This window comes from Protopterus annectens, chromosome 6.part0 (assembly GCF_019279795.1).
Source record: "Protopterus annectens isolate FY-2018-M chromosome 6.part0, PAN1.0, whole genome shotgun sequence".
Lineage (NCBI taxonomy): Eukaryota > Metazoa > Chordata > Ceratodontiformes > Protopteridae > Protopterus > Protopterus annectens.
Window position 1 is genome coordinate 1742829455 of NC_056737.1, and position 18334 is coordinate 1742847788.

An 18334-nucleotide genomic window follows, 5' to 3' on the forward strand; every position below is an offset into this window, starting at 1 on the left:
AAAGATGTAAATGTAGTCTGAGATCATACATCAGTGAGAAAAATCTTGACAAAATGATCTCAGCAATGCAAGTGAAAGAAATGAACCCTCCAGTCTCCTTTACTGACACTGCAATCCTTCACTATAGTTTATCATCGGTGTATTTTGTGATGTCAAGCACACTGTTCAGTTGCATTAACAAACTGCAGGACTCCCTTAACAGACTACATGACTCTTGTGCTCCCTGTGTATTGAATGATGCATGTCAAAATGAAATTTAACTCTATAATTATTACTTTAAGAACACAGAATGATAGAGGAAGTGTAATACTGGCCAAGCCTCCCACATCATCTCTTGTTTTAGTTTGTAATAGTATAAGCCCTTGAAACTTCTTCCTTTGTAAGCACTCATATGTTCAAATGAATAGAATTGAAGAATATGTGGCAGAACAGTGTGTTTTGTGATGTTATGAGATAACATTAAATTTACCAGCTTGAAAGTTGGTGTCTGCTACCTTAGTTATTATACAGAAAGTACAAACAGCTTGTTCTAAGCATTTTAGTATAGATAAGACAGACAAAGCACTATGAATATTTATGTATTTCCATGTTTTGAATGAGACTAGTCTGATTGGGTAGAAACCTAAGGAGAAAACCTCCACAAAGATCTGCCACAAATACAGTGAGCTATGTGTATTCCAAATTTGTGTACATCAAATTAAATACATACATAAGGAATCTGTATAACACTAAAAAATTAAGGAGTAATGGGCCATAACCTTCAAATAATTCTCCATGAAACAGCTTTTAATTTCCGTAAAAGCTTTCTTTAGTGACAGTAGCCCATTTTGTGGTGTAGCATTCAGGGAGTGCATGTAACTGACCAGGTAAGAGTAAAGCTAAGAACTTACAGGCTGGCGATTCCAAGATTAAGTATTAGTCTCAAAGTGTTAACAACAAATTTCATTGTGAATAAGAGACTGCCTCTCTTAAAGGAACTCCCCAGAACCTTAGTTAACCATAGCCTCTGCTGCTTAAGAACAAAATTAATACCAGAATTTCACTGGTCATACCACTTGACCATGCAATTAAAATCAAGACAAAAGTATTTATTTTTTCCCATGGAAATGCTGCATATAATAGATGTGGGAACATGATAAGAAATTTGCAATTTTCAACTCCAGGTGAATCACCTCCTGATAATAAAGGACCTGGGATTTATTATACCCATCTACATAGTTAGCTAGGGAGCCTTTTATATGTGCATTGAACGTCCTGAAGGGTAAGGAAGATTCTACGAACATCAAGAACTTCTATAATTTCAGTCTTAAGGAATCATGTTTGCTGTTATATATACACACTTAAACCTGACTTAATTGAACTGCCTATTTAATAGCACAAATGCTGGTGCCAGTTACCTTAGGCTAGCACTTTGCTTACCTGCATTATCAGTAATTAATCAGTGTAAGATAAAGGAAAAAAATGAACTGACCACCTGAGCTGATAAACTGTAAATCTATACTTGGATTATACAAAGTGTTATTTTTCAAGCATCAGTTTATTTAAGCAGCCTGCATAACACAAGATATCCCTCAGAAAGACGGATAATTCCTGCTGCTAACTGTACAGTCAGTGCTGTCTGTATAAAGAGGCATTACATGTTTAGGAGATAACCATTTGAATGGCCAAAATACAGACTTACATGTACCAAGTCTGAGAATTACATTTCTCAAAATGTTCCCTTTTTTCCAAGGTATGGTGATCTCAGATTTGGTATTTATAAGTACAGGAAGATGAGAACGTTTGCCCCCCCCCCCACAACCTGGGGTACAGGAGGGATTGCCTGCTACAACAAAGAAGTTTAAAGGAGGAGAGTTTGATATTTTTTCTTCTCCTACATTTTTTATCTTTTTTTCGGCCTATGGGGACTCAGCATTTCAACAGGGAGCTAATAAGAATGCTCATGTGTGCATTCCTGCTCAGTTGGTTGTTTTATTTTATTTTTTTTCAGGTATCCAGATCTGGTCTTTGGTAAATGTATGCCCTAGGCAAAAAGGCTCCACAGCACCCCCCACACGCACACACACACCACCCAGTGCCCCCATTCTGGTGGTCTACCTACGCTATCCAGATTACTTTTTTCTTCCTTTTTCTTACAGTTTGTTTTACTCTTCAGTTTTTCCTGTATTCATTCAACACATTTTAAAGAAGCAATTTCTTTACTACAAAAAAATAAACAAATAAACACTGGAAAAGCTCCCTTGCTGTAGCAGCACCCTATGTGGCTGCTTAGTTGGCTTATGCCTAAGGACAGTTATGGGTATATCTGTACTGTAAGCTCTCTTACACCCTTATACTGTACATCATGTCTCAGAAGTAAACAAATGCCATCATAGCATGAATTTTAGCAATAGAAAATGTGTTTCCTATCACTAGTATACATCAATCCATTACTCACTGAGATTCCTTAATTCTAAATCATGAAAAAAAAATCTAAAAACATTAGAGTTTTTTTTTAATTTTTATCGGTCAACTGGATGAGACCATTGAACACAGCCCCTTTCAGGAGTGATGTGGGAGCATTGCCTTTTTAAGTGACTTTACACAGTAGACAGACGGAGGTGGAAAGAATCAGTCTGTTACCTCTGACCACAGAAAACAACTCTGCAGAAGCTCACAGCCTTACTGCTCTGCACTAACTGCCAGGTTTAAACAACTGTGGAGTGGAACACTCTAGATCATTTTGCTGGACTACACGTCTCACATGCATTGAGGTGAAGTGCAGCTGCCAGCATAAAGGGCTTAATTAATCTTTCTCTTCTTTCTTTTCTGTCTCAGTATTCCTCTAGCAAGAAGAGGTGGTAACATCACTGGATGCTATGGCAACAAAGGCTTAGATAGTAGAAACAAGTCTAGAAATTATTGATAGTTACCTATAGGGTAGAACTTCAGTGTGACTAGGAACTGTCAGCACGGTATAGCTTACCTTTTATGCGGGCTATACTATTGTTTTAATTCTTTCAAGACCTGCTGGCTATGAAGCACATCCCTGAGCAAATCCTGCAAACTCACTTTCTTGACTCTAGCATCAGAAGTACAACGTCCCTTAGATTCAGTAATTTCTCTAAAATCATTTCCTTTAAATGCTATACTATCTCTTCAGCAACTTGAGCTATCAGCATTTCTTTCTTTGGTGACCTCAGTCATTCTTTAAATTACACTCACAAAGCATTTCTTTTAGTGATTTAGCCAAATTTTTCCCATTCTATGTAAATACCAACATGGTATTGACTAGTCAATAAAATAAAATATAATAAATCACACAGCAGAAAGAAATCAACCTGAAGGATTCTTGTTTCTTCTGAATTTGATACATTGCACAGTGAATGAACAGGTAATGCTGTCATTTTTTAATGATTGATGTTGACGCAGAAAGATTCTGCCCACTGAATTAATTATTTGCAGAGGAAGCAGCTAAGTGTGACTGCTTGCACTCTGCCATGCACTCCGCACGTCCAACGTTTGATGCACTTTAAACTCACAACAAAGTACTGTAATGCAAGTATAAGATGACATTCGGCATTAATCGACGCTTGTTACTAAATGTAACAAATGGATCCTCACTGTATATTTAATTACAAATGTCTGTGATTTACTGCAATATTGTACATGCAATTAGAAATGAGGATGGGTACTTGTGGAGTCTCTTGCAAAGTACCCTTAATCAGATTACATCTGCTTCCTCACCTGCCACTTAATTTTATCCTCCACATTCTGCCTTTCAGTAAGCTTTCTATCCCATGTTTTTTTTTCTAGTCTGTTAACATCCTGTTGACTTGTTCTTAACTTACTTTGTCTAAAGCTTTGTTGCAGTCAAAGTAACCAAAGTACACATATACCAGTTTGTCTGCTGCATCCACTGCTTTGTTCATAAACCTTTCCATTCCAGTTAGACATGACCTCACAGGTATATTAGCATGCATGGCTTTTCCTTACTAATTGTCCTTCAATATCCATCCATAGAGCATTCTTTCAGTTTACAATATACTTGTTGGGCTATATTTTCCATGTTCTGTCCTGTTTCTTTTCCCTCATGGATTGATATTGGGTATATAACAATTTGTTTTTAAATAAACTCATCAAAAGCAACTAAATACAGTCAAAAGACATGAAAATAAAAAAAATGAAAACTATAACATCTAGTCACTAATTTATTCACCAGGAATTCACAATACACAGCAATATGTGTAACTTTACTCAATATTTGCTGAAGCTGAAAATGCCCCCTTTCCAAAACTATCTAAACTGGGAGTATATCCCACCATAGCATAACCTTAACCTTTCCTTATTGTTAAACCTAGAGGTAATTAAAATTAAAACCATAATAGTGACCCCAAACCATACCCCACCTTTAACATTAAAGTCACTGAATTATCAAGTACTAGACAAGCTGCATTTATTCCAGTGGTATTTTATTTAATTTGCAGTAAGTTAGTTAAGCAAGTACAGAAATGTCACCGTAGTAATAAACAGAATGGAAGACAAAGGGTATGGCTGACAACAGTCAGGAAAGGGGAGGCATGAAATGGGATGTGGAGGATGGAGTAACAACCTACAGTTTTAAGTGAAATGACTGAGAAGGGAGTTGGGGACATGTTATGCCTTCCAAATTAAAAGTGAAAGGTTTGGCGTAGGCAATAGAATAGATTTTTTCACAAAAAGACTAGAGAATAAATAAAACAGGATTCCTAAGTGGGTAGGATACTGTAAGACCACAATGTCCTTTGGGACTGATGACAGGCTAACAGTGGAAGCATAGGAAGTGCAACTGATTGATTGTAAGGATATAGGTAGAGCCGCCTAGATTGGCAACTTATGTTTTTCTGCTGTCACAGCTGTGTAATGTAATATAATCCCTATAAAGTCAAAGTTAATTGATAGGACTCAGACAAGCTGCTGTCAGCCAATGTTCTCATAAACAGACAGCCTGATAACTACGTTTTTAGTTTTGTTCTTATTCCCAGGGAGTTTTCCTGTCCTCTTATCAGACATGAAGAAGTAGGTCTGTCAGGTATGATTGGCTTACCTATAACTGTGTCATGTCCTTGTTCATAATACCATTTCTGCCTGCATTTGACTAATCATTCATTCATTTATTTTCCAGTCATAATAGGTGTAAGTAAGAAATTCAGTCTGCATGATTTGTCTCCTAAAACAGTTCATTTATTGTACTGATGGCTCTGGGTGGGTCCACTGTTATTGTTATCAAGCCACTCTGCATCATATACTTACAACAGGTGTGTAATTTATTCATTGCTGCTTTTTCCCCTTGCTTTCCACTCCATGCTGGCATCCTGAAGTGTCATATTATGATGGTGTTGTGTATTAACAGGCTACTTCCACCCCCCCCCCAAATTGTCATACTCTTCATCTTTTGCATCTAGTCATTGTAGGTCACTAACATATTATTTTCTTCTCATGAGACATTTACTCAGAGATTGATTTCCATAGTCGTTATATTCAATGTCAACCTTAATTTATTACAGTAGTGCATTTATTTATATGTACTACTGTTTAACCTTCTTGTCAGTTTTTCTTGACATGTGCACATACTGTAGCCTTTTATATTCTTGCCCCATTCCAGACTCTCCAACCAAGTTTTTATTATTAAATTGATGTAATTTTATTATTTCATTATTCTCATAAATCTTACTTTCTGTATAGATTTATTATATGAGTATATGACTACCATCCTTTTTTCTGTGCTTTTTTCAAATTCTTGCTTTTTTGAAAATAATGTATGCAGAAAGTGTACTGTGTATCATTTTCTTAAATATTAATGTAGTCTGCAATCCAACTTTAGCTCACAGCTATTCTTTCCCCCAGATTTACTAATCTTCCGTGCAGGAAGCGGCAGTTTAGGAGGAGGACGGCAGCGCACCATGCATATTAATGAAGGCGTGCTGCCTGAGCTCCAAAGCCTACATGGAGCGTGGACGAGTGGAGGGGGCGTGTCTGAGAGCAGAGCTCTCACAATATACATGCACCTGCAATGAAGGACTGCAGAAAGTGTAAATAAATGAGTGAGACCACTCATAGGTGTCCGCATATCCACACCAACAGTACCCCATGTGTACAACAGCAACAGGACATACAAATAAAAAGAAGAAACCCCTTTATTTTTTTTAAAACCCCGAGTACAGCTAACCGTGGGTGCGCGGGTGTGCCCATCGCTTAGCTATGGTTAAAGCAGCTTAAAAGGATGAAGAGGATAACAAGGAAGATATATGCAAATGAAGCAGCACAGCAATAGTGTAGTAGTCAGAGCATCCGCCTAATGAGCAGGTATTCCCGGTTCGAGTCCCACTGCAGCACATACCATTTTCCATGTGAAATCTGTATATGAACATCTTTTACATTTGTTTCCTGAATAACCTACTAAATAACATTTAAATGTGAACTGGAGTACTGCATTAAATGCACATGTGAAGTGTCAGTGTCATAATGAATAAGGCACTAGTAAGCAGGTTTAAGCACACATAAGCAGTAGTAAGCTTATATAAGCACTAGTAAGCATGTTTAAGTGTGTTTGCGCGGGGGTAAGCATTGCCTACACAGATTAAGCAAAGTAGAAGCTAACTGAGTGTAAGAAACTGTAACCGGAGGTTAGCATTGCTTAGCTCCGTGCAAACCCATGCATGCCCATGTACAACTGCTTTAAAGTGCCTTAATCACTCTGTACCCAACGGCCCGTGTTCTGCCCAGCAGCAAAACAGCTTCTGCAAGGCTCAAACTCAAGACCCTGTACACCACAGTCACAGTAGTTAACCACTAAGCCATCATAGCAGTACATATAAATGAGGTATCAGCAAACTAATCCTGACCACAGGAAAATCAAACCAAACATGTGAACTGAATCTATGTACAGTGTGATGTTGTATAACCTGCCACAGAACATAAATATGTAAACTGGAGGACTGCAGTGAGCATAGATTTGAGATGTTATTTTAATAAAGTGTATAAGTGCCCAGGTCCCCATACAGTGTATGTACACATGAATCACGGATACCAGACACATATATAACCTGTAATGAAGAATAAATCACTGCCAAAAGGCAAATGTAGTGCTAATTATCTATTATGCAATGCTAACTGCAGCACAGCTCAACTTAGTAAGTGTAAGCAACGTGTAGGGGAGCCAATTCAATCTGCCTAGTGGTATACCTCTTTAAGCAATGCCAACCTTATGTAAGCAGGTGTGCCCATAGCTTAGCCTTTTCAAAACCACCCAATCATGGGAAATTGGCCATATTTAAACCCCACAGGCGGGAATACTTCTCATAACTGGTTGTAGCTTCTTACTGCAGGCAGAATGGCTGGTGTGAGTGAAGGCACTTGATTTAGAGCGCAGCGCTGGGGCATCCAGGAGTCAAAATTCATGGTATGGCTCCTGGTAAAGCACCATGAGCAGGGACTACTGCAGGGCCAGTATCAGGGCTTGCAGTATAAAATGGAGGCCTGGGACAGTCTCAGCCGTGACCTCACCAGTGCCACAGGTATCCCCCGGACTGGTGAGCACGTCAGGCACCACAATGCTGACCTGAAGCGGCGGAGGGGGTTTGTACTGGAAAAGTGGATCCAGGAGTCTCGGCAGATGCCTAATGCTCCAGTACTAAGTACTCATTCTACTAAGTAGTTAATAATTGCCTAGCTTGTGTATACTATGGATAGGTATGGCTAAATATCACTGTATTTCTCTAACGGCTGCAGATGGGTGGTCTGCGAACCAGCAAGCCCATGATGCTAGGTAGCAAAGGCTGCGTCGCGAGGCAGGTTAGTATTTGTCTGCATGCACTGTCATAACAAATAAATATAAGAGACTTAGAAAGTGTCGTACCAGTAGAAATAAATGTGTAATATTCTGTGAATGAAGGTATAACCTCTGGAGTGCTTCTGTTTACTCTTTTTTCATATGTTGTTGAACTGTTGCTTACTATAAATAGTACTGTTGTGTTAAGCAGTGTTACCCACACTGTGGTATGCAGATAAAATGTGTATGAAGTTCTGTATAACAATGTTGGAAGTGCCAAGAGGTCAGTCTTAATGTACAAGTGAGGGAGACATAGACAGAAAACAGTAGAAAGCTTGACATCAATTCCCTGATGGCACAGTGTATTGTGATGTTAACTATAATTTTGTTGTCACACACAGGGGTTTGAATCCCAGAAGTGCTAGTAAGTTGTATGCATAATAATACCCCACAACTGTACAGATTTTGATACAATGTCCAGATGGAAAGCTGTGTGCATAATTACACCCAACACCTGTACAGAATTTGCTAGAATGTTCAGATAGAAAGTTGTATGCATATTCATACCCCACAACTGTTCCAATCTGTCCAGCATGTCCAGTTAATGGCCCACATCATCAGCCTGGTACCCCGTTCCCCGGAAAAATCAGTGTGATGATCCAAGAGATATACTGATAGTCAAACGTATACATAGTCAGAGAATGTATATGAAAACAAACCTGTCATTCTAGCCCCTCACCCAAAGTGTATGAGAGCAATTCTCAACATATGCTGCATTAACACATGCATCTTGTCACACCTGTATGTAAGATACAGTTCACATATATAATAATTTATAAACATACCAGTGTACAATGTAAGGCCATTGGGTAGTGTAATAATACATGTAAGGGACAGATCACTGCAGTGACTAAGAATGTTGTGAAAACTACAAGGATATATTAGTTGTTAATTGAACTCTCTCTCACCCCGACCATATGTGCAAAAATAACCCAATAACACACCTGAATCGGTATGTATACACTCCTAACTTTTGTTGGGACATATGTCCCAATGGTTCATAAATATTCACATTTGTTTCTATGCATGTGCCATGTTAAAATACACCCATATTGGTGGCCTGTTGCCATCAATGAAACCTGCATGTTGTTGTAATGCCCAATGTTGTTCCATATATGCATGTGCCCTACTTGCTCTGCAACTGTTTTAAATCTGGTGTTTTGGGTTAATGGGAATACCTATGCATGCTGTTATAACTAATCCTGAATGCTGTTGACTATTACTAACCCATATCTGTCATACACCTGGTAAAACATAGCTCGTATGAGAAGGCCGGTCCCAGCGGACCCACCTGTCCCACCTCAGCTGGCCATGGCACTGGCAGCACATCTGGGGCCCAGCCTGGGACCTCCTCTTCCATTAGCCCTGCACCACCTTTGGATGGAACCACTGCAGGGGATGGGGTCGCCCCCCCCGTGAGTGTGCACACAGAGAGGAACCTGTCACCCATCGACATGTCCGGGCCATGGTGCGTAGGGAACTTGATCTGAAGTTTCGCGACCTGCAACACCAGCTTGAGGGCCAAGTGGCACAATTAGAGAGTGAGCCTGCCCCCCCTGCACAGCCCCCAGCACAGCCACCTTTGGGGGCTTGAAGGTGCAGTGGTGACTGCCCATGGGTGGGGACCTCAGTCCCACTGTTTCCATTTAGGGGTTCATGGACTTGCGACTTCCAAACACCCCACCCCGTCCAAGTTGTTTATCCCCCACATGTGTCATATATCACCCCTGTATGTGTCTTGTTTGTCTTGTCTGTTAAACTACCTCCCCAAATATACCTACAACCCCTCTCCAACATCCCACTCTCACCTGAAAAAAAAGGGCAATCTGTTCCCACAAAAAAAATCTCGCCCCATACATAGCTGTCCATTTTGCACACATGTCCACTGGACACATGTAATCTGGTCTAATTGGCATCACAATGAATTTATGTTGTCCTCACACCTCTCCCAGGGGTTTGAGGGTCCAAATATACCTCCAAATGCAGTGTATATGCACAGCTGTTGCCGTAGAAGAAATGGGCAGCTATGGACCTTTCCTATACCCTTCCTACACATGCCTAGTTATTTTCCCTACTGTTTTACCTTCTTTGTGCCCCTTTTTCACCACTTTCCTATCAACCCTTTTTTCTTTTCTTTTAAAGAAATTAGCGTGGGGGTAAGTGGGAGTAGGCACTTTTAAGCAGCAGTAAGCGGGTTTCAGCCTGTTTGCATGGGGGTAAGCACTGCCTACACAGGTTAAGCAATTTAGAAGCTGAGTGTAAGAAACTGTAACCAGAAGTTAGCAGTGCTTACCTCTGTGCAAACCTGCTTACAACTGCTTTAAAGTGCCTTAATCACTCTGTATCCAATGGCCCGTGTTCTGCCCAGCAACAAAATAAACTGCCTTTGCAAGGCTCAAACCCAGGACCCTGCACTCCATACACAAAGTGATTTACCAATAAGCCATGGCAGATATACATAACCCTGATGTTTTCAGAAACATATCATCCAGCACAGTCAACAGTACAGGAAATGTAGTAATATCATACCACACAACCTGTTAATGCAAGAAGTCTGGACAAAGTATGCCACAATGTGGGTACAAATAGGGATATATGTCAACTACCACTCTAATACACTTAAAATGTTGCTAGTTACACAGTTATATGCACTAGAACACATATATAGAAGGAGATGATGTCTGAAACACAAAAGTGTCAGCACTAGTTACTGACTTCAATGCTGCGATCATCCATGTCAATTACCAAGAGAATGAGGTACAGACCAAAATATGAGCCGGACATGCATGGACATATGGACAGATATATATCTGTAAATGTAGACAGATAAACAGCTATATATATATATATATATATATATGTGTGTGTGTGTGTGTGTGTATGACTAACAAATAATCATATAACGTCAATTGCATATAGATACATAAATATGTTCATATGTATATATATATATATATATATATATATATATATATATATATATATATATATATAGATATAGATATATATAGGTACATACACATACACAGACAAAATGTATTATTAGCCATACATATGTAGAAGTAGTGTGGAAGTACTAGGTGCAAAGTATATCCCTCAGCCACAAGCCCTGTAACTGGCACCTGTGAAATGTGTAGTGTGGCAACCATTCCCACAAATGAGAATACTTACATTAAACATATACCCACCCACAATTCAAAGGACATGACACGACACACAGGTATGTATACACAGAAAACTTTTATTTGTGTACTATACAATAATGTATGCCAGTACTTACACCACATACATTTTGAAATATGTAATCAGTGATGAATGCAAGGCCCACTCAAAACAGAAGATGCAAGCAATGTGGATATATACCATACTACGCTGTCCAGGCCAAGGCCTTCAATTGGTACAGCAGTAGATACAGGATTTGCCTTCAAGATAAGTAACAATCAACAATTACAGATGTAGTTCAGCAGCCTCCAAATACTCCCTTTAGTCAAGCCCTAAGGGGAAATGTAGCACTTGTGTTAATGTCACAGTATCTCATACATAACATTGCTTAACCTAACATCTCACCATCACACTGAATGACCCTTGTCTTAACAGTTATATCCCTGAAAAGGTGTCACAGCTTAGGTTAATGGCATTTAACCCCTCCCCCCATAAAAGGCTGTATAAGGGCAAAGAACACTGTGTACCACAAACACTGACCTCTGGAATGTACAAGGGCACATATGTGTTGTCCAGCTGTTGCCTACATATATATATATATATATATATATATATATATATATATATATATATATATATATATATATATATATATATACATATATACACTGTGCCCAACAGTTGGTGTGGGAGTCCATGACTTGACTGGGATGATAGCAGTAATGCTAGCAGTAAATAATGATAGGCCATTACCTAACAACCCCTTTCTGTATCACAGCAGGACAAAGACTGGCATATATGTGGAGGACAGAGGCAGGAACATAGGGCCATATTTGCATTATTGCTGTTACACACCATGGAAATTGCTGGTGTTACAGGATTTGTTGCAGCATACCCTTATGCAGGAATACGACATTGAAATACAAATGGATGTAGCCATGTACTGATAGCACTCAACAGACAGAATGTGACTGATATATCTGGGACAATACCTGTGTGGTGCACAGACAAAACCTAACAGCCAATCCTCTTGGTATCATATGGATAGGCCCACAGTTGAGAGCTATGCAGACAACATTCCATGCAAAAGTACCATGTACACAGAAACCCTGTAAGACCAACAAGATACAATGCACACAACAACATAACCCACGCTGTCTGTAGGTTTGGAGCCTTACCCAAATGTGGATGTGCCCTATGTCTGAGGGTTCTGCTGTAAGAGGTATCGCTACCTGCTGTCTGTAACACTGATGTCCACATACTGGAAAGGTGAAGGGACAACACCCACAGACGTCAGCAATTTATAGTACTGGGTTGCCATGACAGTGGTTATCTGAAGTACTACACAGCAGGCTACATGTAATTAGCAACTGGTGGACACTGACTGGTGCAGAGGCCATCACCTGATCATGTGCAATACCTATAAAAGAATGCTGCAATCTATTCAAACCAGCTCAATCACTCTAGTGGAGAAACTGGGAGAGAGAGAGAAAAAGAAAAAAAAACTTAACAACTTTAACAAAAGTAACAAAGCTCAAGGATTTGTTACAGTGGAAAAAAACATAAAAGGTATGTGAAACAGATATGTATTTACTTGCATGTAGTACATGGCATAGAATAATAAGATGTATAATGTGAAATGATTTATATGTGTCAACAGTACTTGTTCCTGTAATGATGTTCTGCTCAACAACTGCTATGGACAATAGTGTCTGACCCTGTGGGCAGTGGGACATACCTGTCAACTGTGCAGATAGGCAGTGAATGGCAAAGATGTGACCCATGATATCTGTGTTCTATAAATTACTGTGGCCAGCGGCTGGTGGTGGTATTAATACTGCCATGATAGACACATGGGTGTGAGATCACACCACCTGCAGGACAGTCATGTTGAAGTGCAGCATAGCATGCTCAACTGCCATAGCAGTATAATATGCTTATCTAAATTCTGTCACCATATATATCCCCCTAATGTTAGTCTGTATTCACATGTGACAGCTGTCTGGGTTGCAGCAAGGCAGAACAGTTCAGCTGTGAAGTAAAGAGTGTGGACCAGATGTTTGTATGCACCCCACATGCAGATAAATATATGTGTGATAATATTCACAGCTGTGTATGTCTACAGAACCTCGGACAGTTATACATATATATATATATATATATATATATATATATATATATATATATATATACATATATATATATATATATATATATATATATATATATATATATATATATATATATATATATATATATATATATATATATATATATATATATATATATATATATATACACACACATATATATATATATATATATATATATATATATATATATATACACAAACAGACGCATACACACATATACATAATACTGACATGTATAGGTATATACATACACACACACACACATATATATATATATATCTATATATATATATATATATATATATATATATATATATATATATATATGTCAATACATGTCCCCTGCCATGACATGTGTGAGAGAATATCACACATCAATACACAACATATTTACACACCAGTACATGGCTGCTAAATGGAGTGTGGTGTGTAAACCATGTTGGGAACACATCGCAGTTGTTTGAGAAAGTGGGATATATATGTTGGTGAAGGGTAGTAGGCATATATTGGTATGTAGGTTTGGTTGGGTGACAAACAAGACAGCATACAGGGCTGGTATATGACACATGTGGTGGTTAAACACTGTGGATGGGTAGTTTCATTTGGAATGTGGAGGCCATTGAGCCCCCATATGGGAACAAAGGGAATATGATGCCCACCTATGGACAGTCATGACAGCATCTACATAGTCATAAAGGTACCTGGGCTGTGGGCTGAGCAGGAGGAACATGCACATCTAACCTTGTGTATGTGTACTGCATGCCTCCAGGTGATGTAGCACATACCCCATGTCTCTGTGGCGCTCCCTATGCACCAGACCAACTGTAGGTGACAGACATATGTCTGTGTGTGCTCCATGGGGGGGGTACCATCCCCTGAGGTGGTTCCACATGAAGGTAGTGCCAGAACAGTAGATAATGAGGTTCCATGGTGGGTCGCGGATGTGATGTGGACTGGTAACATGTCCACATTAGGTGGGAGCGGTGATGTTCTTCGTGTTTCACTGTTGCAGTCATCACATTTGGGTTATCTGCTTGCAGTAGCCCTCAGTCGGCCTGATTATCAAAGTCTTGGGTCCTGCATCAGTTGCTGTCTCATCTTCCATGACGTCAGGTAGTCAGGGGTATAAACCATGCAGCCGATGCCATTACATCAGTCTTTCTTGCCATGTGGCCCCCAAAGCAGAAACAGTTCGCAAGTGCCGGTTGGCCGACTCCTGACATTTTCCTTTTCGAGTTTCAGATCCGAAGACTTCAACTAAGCTAAGTACCCCATTGGGGATCCTTTTTCTTGCTTTAAACCAATGTCAGTAAAAGTTAACAATTGTATTTCTTGTGGAAAGCAAATACCTCATAAAGATTTTCATTTGTACTGCATTCCTTGCTTAAGCCCAGACCACGACATACCTCGCTGTTGGTTTTGTGCCTTATTCAAATCTTGTACTATTCGCCGTCAGTTCATTTACGCATCCAAATATTTTGGTACTTGGTTCAGTTATCAGTTCAGAAATGGCTTCAGTAAGCCACCCGACTACCGACATTCCAAAAAAAACACAAAGATAAAGGCAGAGACAGACCTCATAGGTCCAAAGCTGCCGACGACGCTTGTCCTAAGCTAGTCACCAGTTCACCGGTATTCAGTGAGGCGCTTTCGCAGCCCTTGATACCTGCTACTTCAGATTCGTAGGCCTCTACTGAGACCCATTCTGAGTACGGTATGCTGTGATATGCTTCTTCGACTGTAAAACCTGCGGATGTCTCTACCTTGGATGGGTCCGGAGCCGCTGTGCAGGCATCTGCTTCTGAGGGTGTATTCAGGCCTACTGACTTGCATATTAAACCGAAGCCATCTTCTTCTTCAAGGCCAAAAACTCAATCCATGCCTAGAAAACCGATGCCCAGACCACATGGTCAGACCCCTATGCCAAAAAAACAAATGATAAGAATGGCTGAAGACCTTATTAATCTAATCAAGGAAAGCCACCCTTCCTCCTCTAAGAGGTCCAGAGCTGATTTTCCTTCTGATTCTTCTGATCAGGATTCTGAAATTTCTGTTTTCTCTGATGGCCAGGATTTGCCCTTATCTACCTATGAGGATTCTGGTGCAGAGGACTCCATCCCTCTGCTTCGTTTCCAGAGGATTTCTCTTTTGGTGAAACCTTGCATACTCTTTGGGAGCATTTCCGCTGGGAAAGCCAGGATTACTCTGACTCCAAAAAGAGGCTTAGGGAATTCTTACTCCTGCCTCAACACAGGCCTTTAGCTATCTCTCCTGTACTGAACGTTGTAGATGGTGCTGTCTCAGAATCTAGCCTGGCCCCTGACACTTTACCTCCTGCTCCCAGAAAACCTAATAGGTATTACAGGGTACCTGACTCTCACAAGTTCCTCTTTAAAAATCCTACTACAGATCCTGAGACTATTTCACAGGGATCCAAGGGCATTAAGGCTACTACTGCCAAAAATCCTACCCCCTCTGATAGAGATTCCGGGGTGCTGGATAGATGGTGTAAGAAGGCATACACTTCTGCACCTTTGGCCATTAGGGCTTTAAACTGCCAGTTTCATATGTTAAAGTATCTGCAGGATATTATTGGATTGCTTGAACAGAAAATTATGTTGATTCCTGACTGTGCTAAAAATAAAGAATTACAGGATTTAATGCATTCTGCTGAACAAGTTGGAAAACATACTTTGCAATGTGGTTTTGATTCATTAGAGGCATCTTGCAGGGCTGCTGTCACTGGATCTGTACTTAGAAGGCATGCTTGGCTTAAGGAGCAATCTTTGCCAGATCATGTTAAAGGTAAATTTCTGGATGCTCCCTTAAACCAAGAGCACCTGTTTGGCAACAAAGCAGAAGTAGTACTTAAAAAGATGGAAGAAAAAGCTAAATCTATGCAAAATGCTAAAGATTTCCTGCAAGTACAGCCTCCCAGATTTAGTAGGCATTGGCCATCTAAGAATTGGTCCTTTCCTGCCTCTTCCAGGCCTTCTCAGTCCAAACCCAAAACCAGCAGAACACCCAGGATTCATTCCCAAGGTACTCACAGGCCTAAGCAGTGGGAGGCTCCCACTTTCAAAGCAGGGAATAGTACGACTCCCCCCTATGGTAAACTGTCTCAATGACTTAACTTTAAACCTTCCAAGCCCTGCTCAACTGACTGTTCCTTTGGGGGGAAAGATTGCCCTGCATGCAAAAAATTGAGAACTCATTACCCAGGACAAATGGGTTTTTAATATAGTTTCCCAAGGATACAGATTCCACTTCCATTTCCACTCCTTACCAACCCTAAATGGTTGGCCAGACCTACCCCCAAATCAGTGGGCAGAGGCTCAAAAGCAAGTTCTTTCTCTTTTAAGCATCAGGGCTATTCAACCTGTCCCAGAAAAAGAAGTTTCTACTCAAGACCTTTCCTGGTACCCAGTAATGACAATTCCTGGTGTCCTATCCTGGACCTGTCTATCCTAAACACATTTTTGGTAATCCCAAAATTCAAGATGCTAACTCTTCATCAGCTGCTTCCCATGGTAGGCAAAGATGCCTGGTTGGCAACACTGGATTTAAAGGAAGCCTACCTGCACATCCCAATAAGGGAATCTTGCAGAAGATACCTACGCTTCAGAGCAGGCTACATGCACTATCAGTTCTCTGCACTGCCCTTTGGCTTATCTACTGTGCCCAGGGTATTCATAAAGTGCCTAGCTCCAGTCATTGCATTTTGCAGGCAAAGAAATATTCAAATATACCCATACCTGGACGATTGTCTAATTCAGGCAGAAAGCCAGTACATACTATTAAATCATCTGGCATTTGCAAAGAAATTACAAAGAAAAAAACACAAAAAAGAAGAAACAGACAAAAACAAAGCCAGTGAGGGATGATGGCCAATAATAATCCACAGGCAGGCAGTAGGTAGTAGTAGTAATAACATACAGCACACACAAATAAAAACTCACGGGGATTTATTAGCACTTAAAATTTTTTTATGATAGCTCGTTTTTTAGACACAATGCAACTTCATCAAACAAAAAAAACAGGAGGGGTCCTGGTATATATACACACATAGAAATTGCTAACTTCTCTGGGGTACACCATAAACAAAAAGAAGTCCCATTTTGTACCCTACCAAAAAATTATATTCCTGGGAGCAAGCTTGAATACAACTTCCCAGATGGCCTACCTTACGCCAGAGAAACAAGTTCATTTGAAGCCCTAATTCACACTACTGGCCACAAAGACCTAGCTATCTGCAAGGAAAATACTGCAAGCCCTGGGGTTCATGGCCTCCAGCATTCTACTAATTCCATATGCAAGACTGCATATGAGGAAACTACAATGGTAGCTAAAAAGCCTATGGTGTCAACATTCTCAGGATCTAGAATCATTGATTGCTATCATACCTTGTCTACAGACAGAGTTCCTTTGGTGGGCAGAGGCCTGCAACCAAAACAAGGGACTGCCATTCACTCTACACCCTGCCACCCAAATCCTAACAACAGATGCATCAGACTATACATGGGGGGCTCACTTGGCAGGGCAGTGTATTCAGGGCAAATGGAACCCAAGTCAGATGCACCTACATATCAATCAAAAAGAAATGTTAGCTGTACAGAATGCTCTGACAGCCTTCAAGGACCACATTCTTCCAGGACAATTATTGGTAAAGACGGGCAACACCACTGTTATGTTGTACATAAACAAGCAGGGGGGAACCCACTCATACCCTCTCTGCAGACTAGCCATGGCTCTGTGGAACACAGCCTTGAGCTACCAAGTGCACCTACAGGCTCAATTCCTCCCAGGAAGGCTAAATACACTGGCAGATGGCCTAAGCAGAAATCTCATGGACCCACACGAGTGGAAACTGAAACCAAAGATATTCAACATGTTGAGAATCAAATGGGGGAGCCCAGAGATAGACCTGTTTGCCTCCTCCCAGAACTACTAATTGGACAAATTCTGCACAAGGACTTCCCACAAACAAGCTTGGAAAGTGGATGCAGTTTATGCCTTTCCCCCTCTGCCTCTCCTTTCCAAGGTACTACTAAAGATCAAACAGGACAAACCAAGGACAATACTGACTGCATCAGACTGGCCACACCAACACTGGTACCCCCTCTTGCACAGTGTGTCACTTCTGGCACCATGACACCTGCCTCAGACCCCT